The 11,667-nt window shown below is 46.8% G+C and overlaps 1 non-coding gene across 1 annotated transcript; it reads right to left on the reverse strand.

Annotated features, from left to right (window-relative positions):
* Nucleotides 1–5,838: 5,838 nt before the first annotated feature.
* LOC136327876 (U6 spliceosomal RNA) lies at nucleotides 5,839–5,945 on the reverse strand. The gene has a single exon (XR_010729936.1). It is a non-coding gene; the product is annotated as a U6 spliceosomal RNA (small nuclear RNA).
* Between the last annotated feature and the right edge of the window lie 5,722 nt (nucleotides 5,946–11,667).

Consider the following 11,667-nt stretch of genomic DNA (forward strand, 5'->3'; position numbering starts at 1 on the left):
GGAAGGGAGAAGCAGATGGTCGCTTCTCCTGTGTGCCCTGACTGGGAATCGAACCCAAGACTTTCACATGCTGGGCCAACACTCTACCACTGAGCAAACTGGCCAGGGCTGAGCCTTCATACTTCATAACAGCCATTGGGTTATATTAAGCACAGGGTATATATTTTTTAAATGGTTATTATTATTGTTGTTGATATTTTTCAGTGATCATTTAGGCATTGTGAAGTATAGATTATGAAGGATAGATGTATCTTTTTTTGTGACAGAGACAGAGAGAGGGACAGGTAGGGACAGACAGGAAGGGAAAGAGATGAGAAGCATTAATTCTTTGTTGTGGCACCTTAGTTGTTCATTGATTGCTTTCTCATATGTCCCTTGACCCGGGGGGGCCACAGCAGACCGAGTGACCCCTTGCTCAAGCCAGCAACCTTGGGCTCAAGCTGGTGATCCTTGCTCAAGCCAGATGAGCCCGTAAACAAGCTGGCGACCTCGGGGTTTTGAACCTGGGTCCTCCGCGTCCCAGTCCTACGCTCTATTCACTGCACCACCGCCTGGTCAGGCATGAAGGCTAGATGATTGAGACCAGTTAACAGGCCATAGTCTAAGATGAGGAGAACTTAAAATCAGGATTTTCAGTGGGAAATTTAGGAAGGCAAATTGAAAGGATTGGGAGATTAACTGGGTGGAAAGAAAGACAGAAGAATCAAGGATTAGTCCAAGATTTATGGTGTGGGAGCCTGGATGTATCCATCAGTCAAGATGAGATTCACAGGTAGAAGATGAAGTTCATAGAAGAGGGTGACAAACCTGGAGTGTGGGCGCAGCCGTGTATGGCATCTAGAGCTCGGGAATACTATGGGTAGAGAGAGAGTTTTGGGAGTCAACAAAATATAGATGGTCATTAAATTATAGGAATGAGGCAATCACATAGCAGTTTTCGGTGTACTCAAAGGGTTCCAGAGAAGTTCTATTTGAATTGCCAGTGGAACTCTAATGCTGAACCCCTAGCTGCACTATCATCTCACCCACAAATACCTCACGAAGTCTCCAGCTGGGTTGCTTGGATTGAAGCCAGTATCAGGATAGATCCCCACCCACTAGGCCTCACCTCACTTCCAAGGTGCTGGGTTTGACAAAGTTACTTTGAGAAATGCGTTCCTTTGCTAAAATACGTTCTGAGGAGAGATTGAGAGTGGAAAAGAAAGGGGCTGAAGGCTGAACCTTCAAAGGCAGGTGAGAACTTTTTGGGTGGTCTGGACTTTGTTCCTGTGTTCCATGGGAAATCAATAAGGAAAACGGAGAAACCTATTGGATTAACAGATCTGTGATATCTAAGCTTTTCTCTGTAATTCACTCAGAAATTCAATGCTTCAAGGCTCAGTCATTCAATACTTCCATTGGCTTTGAAGGTGGTCCTGATTTGGACTCTGGGTCACTACCTATTATCAGTTGTGACCTTGGACAAAAGGCTTCTTTGAGGCTCCATTTTCTTATATATAAAAGCATGGCTAGTAATCACTATATCACCAGGATATCGAGAAGCAGAGAGATGACATACAAGTGTATTTTGTCACCTGAAAGAGGACTGAACCTCTTCCAAACCCCTGTCTGGCTTAGATTCCGTATGAAATTTGTAATGCGATGTGTTTCTTTCTATGTGAAGTCTTTGTAAAGAGCCTCTCACAGCACACCTGTCCTAGCACTTAGAACTTCTGCGTTTGGGAATAGCTCATGTGTCCTTTTTTGGTAACTGCAGTTTTTCTACTACTCCGAAGTGCAAGTGTTTTTTTGGGAATTACCCACCATCTAAGGACAGAATCAGCTGGGCTGGAGACTTCAACAAGAAAGATGTGTCTATCAACAAAGAAAATATGCAGTTTCTCCACAATGGCACCTACATCTGTGATGTCAAAACCCTCGTGACATTGTCTCTCAGCCAGGACACATCTGGCTCTATGTTGTAGAGAAAAGTACTTCCGCAGGATTTTTGCAGAAATGGCTCAGAGCTTTTGGATGGAAAGGAAGACAGAAGAATCAAGGATTACTCCAATATTTACGATGTGGGAGTTTGGATGTAGCCATCAGTCAAGACGAGATTCACAGTCCCCTTTGTTGCGGGTCAAGGTAGAAAACAAGAGTGACATTTCACGGAGTGTGTGTGAAAGGAGCAGTTTGCCACGCAATTATGCACCCTGTTTCTGTGGACCTGGGGGATGAGGGCTGCTGCCTGCATCACCCCACCCCCACATGAGAAATTATCACTGGGTGGGAACTAGCCTGTTGAGATTCTCTGGGGAAGCTGAAGTTATCAGAGTGTCTGAGGTGCAGCATGGCAGAGCCAGCCCCAAACCAAGCAGATGGAAATGGACTAACAAACTCTCTTGAGATGTGAACTCACACACGTGCTAATTTTTGGAAAGCAGCTGCTCCCTTGCCCCAGCTGCGCACATGAAGCCCAATAAGATGCAACCAGGACCTGACCAGGTGGTGGCGCAGTGGATAGAGCATCAGACTGGGATGCAGGGGACCCAGGTTTGAGACCCTGCACTCGCCAGCTTGAGCGCGGGCTCATCTGGTTTGAGCAAAGCTCACCAGCTTGGACCCAAGGTCACTGGCTTGAGCAAGGGGTTACTTGGTCTGCTGTAGCTCCACGGTCAAGGCACATATGAAAAAGCAATCAATGAACAACTAAGGTGTCGCAATGAAAAACTAATGATTGATGCTTTTCATCTCTCTCTGTTTCTGTTTGTCTATCCCTCTCTCAGACTCTCTCTCTCTGTCTCTGTAAAAAAAAAATGCAAACAGGAGTTTGCAGCAAAAGATAACTAAAGGTTTATTTAAGAAAATGGTGCCAAACCCAAAGGCACAGGTGCACTAGTGTTCTAAAGCCTGGCTCTTCAATGGCTTCTAAAGGATGGGTTATATAGGAAACTAAGAGAGTTAAGGGTGTGGTTAGGGTCATGGTCTCTATTGATTGGTCATTATGGGTGTGGTTAGGGTCATGGTCTCTATTGATTGGTCATTAAGGGTGTGGTTAGTGTCATGGTCTCTACTGATTGGTCGGTGCAGGGGTAGTTGATCTTGCACCTGGTCAGATGTGGCATCGCTCTCTCTGGTTTTGCAAGGGTGTGGTCCTTGGGTTGTTTCACTTTTCTGGGTGTGGAGCAGACCTAGATATTATTTCTAGTTGACTGAAACTGTCTTTGTGGTCACCTGACTTTGTTCCTGAGATTATTTGATGCTGGCCAGAACCTCATTGTCCTGAGGCCTTAATGATTAAGGGAGTGGATGTGAAAGGGAAAGTGAGGTGGGAGAGTCAGGGTGCCGGATGAGGCCAATTTGAATCAATAGTGAAGAAAGACAAAAAGTCCATATTAAAGAAATAAAGTTTCTGCACGGTTACTGGTATTTAGTTCTTCTTGGTCTACAAACTGTTGTGCTCCCTATGCCCCTCCTCTCTCAGAAGCTCCATTAACCTGTCCTCTAATTACTCAGCCTCAGCTTTGTCATTTCTTATGTAGAGAAAAACTTTAGTGGCAAACTATGCATTGTCTAAACTCTAGAGGACATCCCTCTGGGTTTTCTATTCCTAGTTCTCTATAAAGTGTAGTTAACTGATAGCAACACAGAAATTTGTTTTCTTTTTTTAAAAATTTTTTTAAATTTATTCATTTTAGAGAGGAGAGGGAGAGACAGAGAGAGAGAGAGAGAGAGAGAGAGAGAGAGGAGAGAGACAGAGAGAGAGAAGGGGGGAGGAGCTGGAAACATCAACTCCCATATGTGCCTTGACCAGGCAAGCCCAGGGTTTCGAACCGGCGACCTCAGCATTTCCAGGTCAACGCTATATCCACTGCGCCACCACAGGTCAGGCGAAATTTGTTTTCTTTTTCTTTTTCTTTTCCAAGTAAGTGGAGGGGAAATAGAGAAACTTCTGCATATGCTCTGACTGGGATCCACCCAGCAACCCCTGTCTGGGGCCAATGCTCTACCCCTGTGGGGCCATGCTTCCAACAGAGCTATTTTTAGCGCCTGAGGTGGAGCCATCCTCAGCGCCTAGGCCTATGTGCTTGAACCAATCAAGCCATGCTGAGGGAGGGGAAGAGAGAAAGAAAGAGAGAGAGAGAGAGAGAAGGAGGAAGGGGAGAGGTGGAGAAGCAGATGGTCACTTCTCCTGTGTGCCCTGATCGGTAATTGAACCCAGGACATCCACATGCCAGGACGACACTCTACCACTGAGTCAACTAGCCAGGGCTGCAACACAGAAATAATTCTTGTATAAAGATATGGAGCCTGACCTGTGGTGGTGCAGTAGATAAAGTGTCGACCTGGAATACTGAGGTCACCAGTTCAAAACCCTGGGCTTGCCTGGTTAAGGCACATATGGGAGTTGATGCTTCCTGCTTCTCCCCCCCTTCTCTCTCTCTCTTTCTCCTCTCTCTAAAATGAATAACAATAAAAAAGAGATATGGAAATTCTATCCAACATGTAGAGGTTGAATTGACTTTCCTCCTAACCCACACACTTTGTGGAAAAACCGCTTACATTTGGGCATCCATTTCAACATTCCTGATCTATCCGTGTGTCTGTCCTTCGATCGTATTATAGCATTTGGCTGGCTCCCTCACGCATTAATGAGTAGGAGAAAAACCTTTAATAGGTGCTCAGAGGCGGATTAAAGTCAGTTGAGGCCCCAGGCGCAGAAGAAAATATTGGGCCCCTTGAAAAAAGAGACAGGGAAAATAAAAATACACATTAACCATATTTTTAAATGAATAAAAATATTATGTTCTATTAATGTTAAAATTGCACATATGGGCCCTGGCCGGTTGGCTCAGCGGTAGAGTGTCGGCCTGGCGTGCGGGGGACCCCGGTTCGATTCCCGACCAGGGCACATAGGAGAAGCGCCCATTTGCTTCTCCACACCCCCCCCTTCCTCTCTGCCTCTCTCTTCCCCTCCCGCAGCCAAGGCTCCATTGGAGCAAAGATGGCCCGGGCGCTGGGGATGGCTCCTTGGCCTCTGCCCCAGGCGCTAGAGTGGCTCTGGTCGCGGCAGAGCGACGCCCCGGAGGGGCAGAGCGTCGCCCCCTGGTGGGTGTGCCGGGTGGATCCCGGTGGGGCGCATGCGGGAGTCTGTCTGACTGTCTCTCCCCATTTCCAGCTTCAGAAAAATACACACACACACACACAAAAAAAAATTAAATAAAATTGCACATATAAAACCAAACATGGTAGCATTAGAAAAAAGTATAAAGTTGGGGTTTTGCAGGGCCCTTCAGAAGTCGGGGCCCAGGGCCCGTGCCCTGTGAGCCCACTGTTAAATCTGCCTCTGCAGATGCTCATTTTTATATCTGCATGAGATTCATGATTTTACCTGTCATTGAAAATTATCCTTTAACACTAAACCAGGTGGTCCACTGCCCCCATAAAAGCCCAGCTCTCCAGCACTGAGATGTGAAGGAGTCCATTTTCAGAGGGAACAACTGGGGTGACTTGGTTCCCCTTTAGTAGTAAGCCTTTGGTGAAGACCTCACTTCTGTGTCCTGGTCCCCATGAGAGGGAGGAGGCTTGCTTTGAAGATTTCTATATTGCTTTGTTCTAGTGTATAATGGCTTCGTATAGCTCAGGAGCCCAGCAGTCTATACACTTGTCAGGAGGTTAAATGGCTTTTGAAGTTGCTGCCAGTGACTGGGGATGGGGGTGGAGGGATTGGGGAGTTCGGTGTTTAATGAGTAGAAAGTTCCAGTTTGGGAAGATGAAAAAGTTCTAGAGACGGATAGTGGCGATTGTTGCACTACACTGTAAACCTTCTTCTTCTTCTTCTTCTTCTTCTTCTTTTTTAAAAATATGGAACGCTTCACGAATTTGTGTGTCATCCTTGCGCAGGGGCCATGCTAGTCTTCTCTGTATCGCTCCAACTTTAGTATATGTGCTGCCGAAGGGAGCACTGTAAACCTTCTTAATGCCACTTGAATTGTACACTTAAAAATGGTTAAAATAGCCCTGGCCGGTTGGCTCACGTCGGCCTGGTGTGCGGGGGACCCGGGTTCGATTCCCGGCCAGGGCACATAGGAGAAGCGCCCATTTGCTTCTCCACCCCACCCCCCCTCCTTCCTCTCTGTCTCTCTCTTCCCCTCCCACAGCGAGGCTCCATTGGAGCAAAGATGGCCCGGGCGCTGGGGATGGCTCCTTGGCCTCTGCCCCAGGCGCTAGAGTGGCTCTGGTCGCGGCAGAGCGACGCCCCGGAGGGGCAGAGCATCGCCCTCTGATGGGCAGAGCGTCGCCCCTGGTGGGCGTGCCGGGTGGATCCCGGTCGGGCGCATGCGGGAGTCTGTCTGACTGTCTCTCCCCGTTTCCAGCTCCAGAAAGAAAAAGAAAATAAAAAAGGTTAAAATAGTCAAACTTTATGTTATATACATTTTACCACAATAAAAACAGAGAGAGAGAGTTGCTAATTTGAATACTTTTCTGGGTCGGTCCTATGAGGAAACTGAAATTCACAGCTTCTCAGAAACTGAACATTTTTGTCTGTATCTTTTAAAAATAAACTTTTCTCCTCCTACCCCACCCCCTTAGTGCTCAACCAAACAACAATGATTGTGACCCACCATCTAGAAGGCTCTAGGGAACAGAATGGAGGGGATAAAAAGAAGGAGCTAAGAGTGTGGGAGACAGGCCTGTCAATGTGATACTTATTATTCTGAAAGAATTGTTTTGGTAACAAATGACAGTTGCAGTCCTTGAGCTAGTTTAGCCATAAAAAAGAAGGTTCATGGAGGATCCTGGAGGTGCTGGAAGAAGCATTAGTTTCCTAGTGCTGTACTATTATGTAGCAATTCCTGTAGCAAGTAACTACAAACTCAATGCCTTAAAACAACACAAATTTAATCTCTTATACTTCTGGATATCAGCAGTCTAATAATGGATCTGTGAGGCTGGTTCCTTCTGTAGGCTCTAGGGGGAAATTATTTCCTTGTCTTTTTCAGCTCCTAAGGCTACCAGCATCCCTTGGCTCATGGCCCCTTCCTCTGTCACCTCATCTTCTTGCTTCCATGCTCACACTACCTGCTACTGATGCTAATTCTCTTGCTTCTTCTTGAGAGGACCTTTGTGGTTACCATAAACTCACCTGGATTACCCAGGATAACCTTCCCATTTCAGGGTCTTTAACCACATCTGCAAAGTCCTTTTGCCCATATAAAGTATCATTCATGGGTTCTGGGGATTAGGGACCCTTCTATGAAAGCATGCAGGTAAGGAAAGGACTATTAATGCTCCCCATACCCTCTCATGGGAACCTTCAATTCTAGGAACGGCAAGAAGTGGACCCTTAATTTTTCTTTCTTTCTTTTTTCTTTCTTTCTATTTTTTTTTTAGATTTTTATTTACAGATTTAAGAGAGAGAAAGCTACAGAAACATTGAACTGCTCCTGTGTGTGCCCTGATCCAGGATCAAACTAGCAACCTCTGAGCCTCAAGACCATATTCAAACCAACTGAATGTTCCAGCCAAGGTGAAGTGGGCCCATTTCATACACAAAAGATGGCTGTCTCCTGCCCATCCACACCCAAATATGTACACACAGACCTTACATGTGGGCCAGAAAGATCCCACCTCAGTGACTTTGGGGCAAGGACGAGAGGGAGAGGAACTAAAATGCCTACTTGACTGTTGTTGTTGGGGATGAATAGAGAAGCCACAGTGGGTTTTGTGATGACCTCCAGTTCCACCTGGGTGCTTTGGCCTCCCACACCCCTCTCAGAGTCTTTAATGAGTTCCTGTTGCCTGACGAGGCAGTAACACAGTGGATGGAGCATTGGACTGGAACAGAGAGGACCCAGGTTTGAAACCCCGAGGTCACCAACTTGAGTGGGTTCATCCGGCTTGAGTGCAGGGTTGCTGGCTTGACCGTAGGATCATAGACATGACCCCATGCTCACTGGCTTGAGTCCAAGGTCACTGGCTTGAGCAAGGGGTCACTTGCTCTGCTGTAGCCCCCTGATCAAAACACATATGAGAAAGCAATCAATGAACAACTAAGGAGACTACGGAACCGCAATGAAGAATTGATACTTCTCATCTCTCTCCCTTCTTGCCTGTTTGTCCCTATCTGTTCCTCTCTCTGTCTCTCCCTCTGTCTCTATCACACACAAAAAAGAGTTCCTGTCTTTGTGATTTATAAACATACCCAAACATCTTCAGACAATAAAAAGAAGACAACTCAAATCTCTAAAAATCCCACCATCTCAGAGATAACTATTGTTAACATATTGATGTCCATCTTTCTTGACATAGATTTAAGTATACAACTTTACAGAATTGTTTTAACTGCTGCTTTATAATCTTTTTTTTTTTTTTTTTTTTTTTTGCATTTTTCTGAAGCTGGAAACAGGGAGAGACAGTTAGACAGACTCCCGCATGCGCCCGACCGGGATCCACCCGGCACGCCCACCAGGGGGCGACGCTCTGCCCACCAGGGGGCGATGCTCTGCCCATCCTGGGCGTCGCCATGGTGCGACCCTCCTGGGTGTCGCCATGTTGCGACCAGAGCCACTCTAGCGCCTGGGGCAGAGGCCACAGAGCCATCCCCAGCGCCCGGGCCATCTTTGCTCCAATGGAGCCTTGGCTGCGGGAGGGGAAGAGAGAGACAGAGAGGAAGGCGCAGGCGGAGGGGTGGAGAAGCAAATGGGCGCTTCTCCTGTGTGCCCTGGCCGGGAATCGAACCCGGGTCCTCAGCACGCTAGGCCGACGCTCTACCGCTGAGCCAACTGGCCAGGGCCTGCTTTATAATCTTCATTCACTCGATAATATGTTGTGATCACTTTTTTATGGCAATAAATGTACCTCTCTATTTCTAGTGGTTTCATAGTATTATATAGAATAACATACTTAATTAGCACACAATTAACTACCAAGTGGCTTTTCATTTTTAACTATTATAAACAATACTACCATGAACCTCTCTGCCATTTGCCTAGGTACCTGCAATGTGATTAACTGTGAGAAGTGAGATTGAAATCTAGCTAAGTAGCTTTTCAAAGTGACTAGACAGTACCATGAAATGAATAATTTGTGTTTTTCATGCTGCTTTGAAATGACATAATTATCATAACCTAAGTTCCCAGGTGTACTGGAGGCTATTTCTGAACTCTATTGTGATCACTATTGCAGTTATGACTAGCAATCTACTCTTATCCCAACTGGGAAAGCACCAAAAATGACACTAGAGGGCGCCTTCTATTCTCTTTGACCACCTCCAGGCCTCTAGCTGCCAAACCTGCAGTCTGCATTTCAGTTGTGCAGAAAGGCCAAACAGCCCACCCTCACTTCCTGCCTTCCTCTTGTGGTGCAAAGACAATGGTGGAGCCAGGGGACGAGTGTAGGTGACAGGAAGTGGTGTGAGACCTGAAACTTTGATCTCAGACTTTCTCTGCCAACACATAACTCTCCCAGTGAGCTGGGACAGAACCATCAGCTGCTCTCAAAGCAGTCTGCCTCGGTGAGCTCATACACATCCTCCAAGGTCCAGTCCTCCTACCTCTGTGCTCCCATGCACCAGCATTCATTGCTTTCAATAGCAATTATGAACCCACAGATTTTTTTAAAAATTTTTTAAATTTTATTTATTGATTTTTAGTGAGAGAGGAGAGAGAGAGAGAGAGAAGGGGGAGGAGCAGGAAGCATCAACTCCCATATGTGCCTTGACCAGGCAAGCCCAGGGTTTCGAACCGGCAACCTCAGTATTCCAGGTCGACGCTTTATCCCATTGCGCCACCATTGATCAGGCATTCGATAGCAATTATGTACCCTTCCCTATAACGGGTGCTCCACCAAGAACCATGATTGCTTAGCTCCAAGTAGAGATTTATGAGCAGAGGGGAGGGCCTGGCACAAAGTGAAGTGCATTGTACCTCGCCTACATTCTGTTATGCCTTCACCTGCATCCTACACCTTCAGAGACTTTCCTCAGGGCAGGTGCTAGGTCTGATTCATCTTTCTGGCCCTCACACTGCCCAGCACAGGATCTGGCAAAGTAGGACCACAAGTTTGCTAGAATGAAGCATATGTAACTCACTTCTCTCTATGGACGTCTTTTTTCAGCCAACACATATCTATTAGCCGTATTCTGTTGTCCCTGGACTGTGCTGTGTGCCATTGTTGGGAGGGTAGTTGAGGAGACGCCCTGTCCCAGCTTGGGAAAGCAGACGATAACAGATGAGAGAGTCCATGGCACCATCGGTGGAGCTACTTAATGTTTATCAATTGAACTCTTTTACAAAGGAGAAAACTGAGGCTCAGATGGGGAAGGTTTCTTGTAAGAAGTTGTTGGCAAATTAAGCTCGAATTCTGATCTCCCAACATCCCAGGCCTGAACCTGCTGCACCACGTGCATTGTGGGAAGCAGCACATCTATCAAGTTGGCGGTATCATGGCTCCCTAGGGCTCTCTGGAAGTGTTAATGAAATCATTTCTTGGCTGAATCAATGGAACACAGACTAAGGAGTCACTGGCTTAGCAGCAGAGGAAAAGCGCTACCCACAGGAGCATTTATTCACTTCTCGAAAGATCATTTAAAATTTGCTTTTAGAAGGGTTTCTGAGCAGCTACACATTCTATTGACCCTAATAAGAAAGAGCACACACTGCAAATGGACAGACCTGGGTTTAAAGTCTTTCCCTAGCTGTGCAGAGTTGATTCAGGATATAACCTCCCAGAGCCTCTAAGATCTCACCTGTAAGATGGAGATGATAATCTTCCAGGTAAGTGAAGGAATGGAAGAACCTGGTCCCCAGTGGGTGCTCGGTTATGGTGTTTAACAGTTCTGTGATGTGCTGCCTGCTTGTTCATCTCCTCCCACCGACGTCCTACTGGTAGCTTGGCCACGGTGGCAGTAGTTACATCATGGAACTTAGCAAACAATACAAATCAGGAATATTTTTTAACAACCGAGAGCCGGTTGTTAAATATCGGCCAGACATCCCACGGTATCATCATTATTACAGAGAATAAGCAGGCCCAATGTACACAATCAAGCTACTTTTACTGACATGACAGCTCATTCCCGGCAGAGTGGTCAGTTCAACAAAATGGTTGAGTGGTTTCATTTTGGTTGATTGGCCCCCATTTTGAGGCTGTGAGCCTTGCTAGGAACTCTGTCTTGTAGAATTGTGGGGAAAACCCAATTTGGTCCAATTTTCTTGATGCCGCCTCTTATACACCCTTGGAAACAGGAGTCTTTCCTTCACCTCTCCCAGCAAATTCAGGGTCAGCAGTTCTAGGGTTTCCTGGGGTTTGCAAACTACTCTTCTTGTGGGGTTGGCCTGCTGGTCACATGTGAGCTGGTTTCTTACGCAATCTGTCTATTAGTGAAAGTCAGGGGCTTCTCTTCTAGAGCTCCAGGAATGCTTAGGGCAGGCTCTTCTGTGGGGAAGAAGATACCTCTGCCCTCCCGCTCCCCCCAAACACACACTGAGTCTCCACCTGGGTCTGACCCCTCCCCACTAGGATGAACCCCTGCTGGACCCTGTGGGAGCATGGGGGGGGGCAGCAAGAAGACTCTGGCTCCTAGAAAGCCTCAGGAGTCAGATTCCCTGGAAGAGGGACTGGTGGCCCAGTGACGCTGCCTGGGCCTCTCTCCAGGGGCTGAGCAGAAAGGGGAAGTGTGGTCAG

The sequence above is a fragment of the Saccopteryx bilineata genome, chromosome 2 (assembly GCF_036850765.1).
Source record: "Saccopteryx bilineata isolate mSacBil1 chromosome 2, mSacBil1_pri_phased_curated, whole genome shotgun sequence".
In the NCBI taxonomy this organism is placed as follows: Eukaryota; Metazoa; Chordata; class Mammalia; order Chiroptera; family Emballonuridae; genus Saccopteryx; species Saccopteryx bilineata.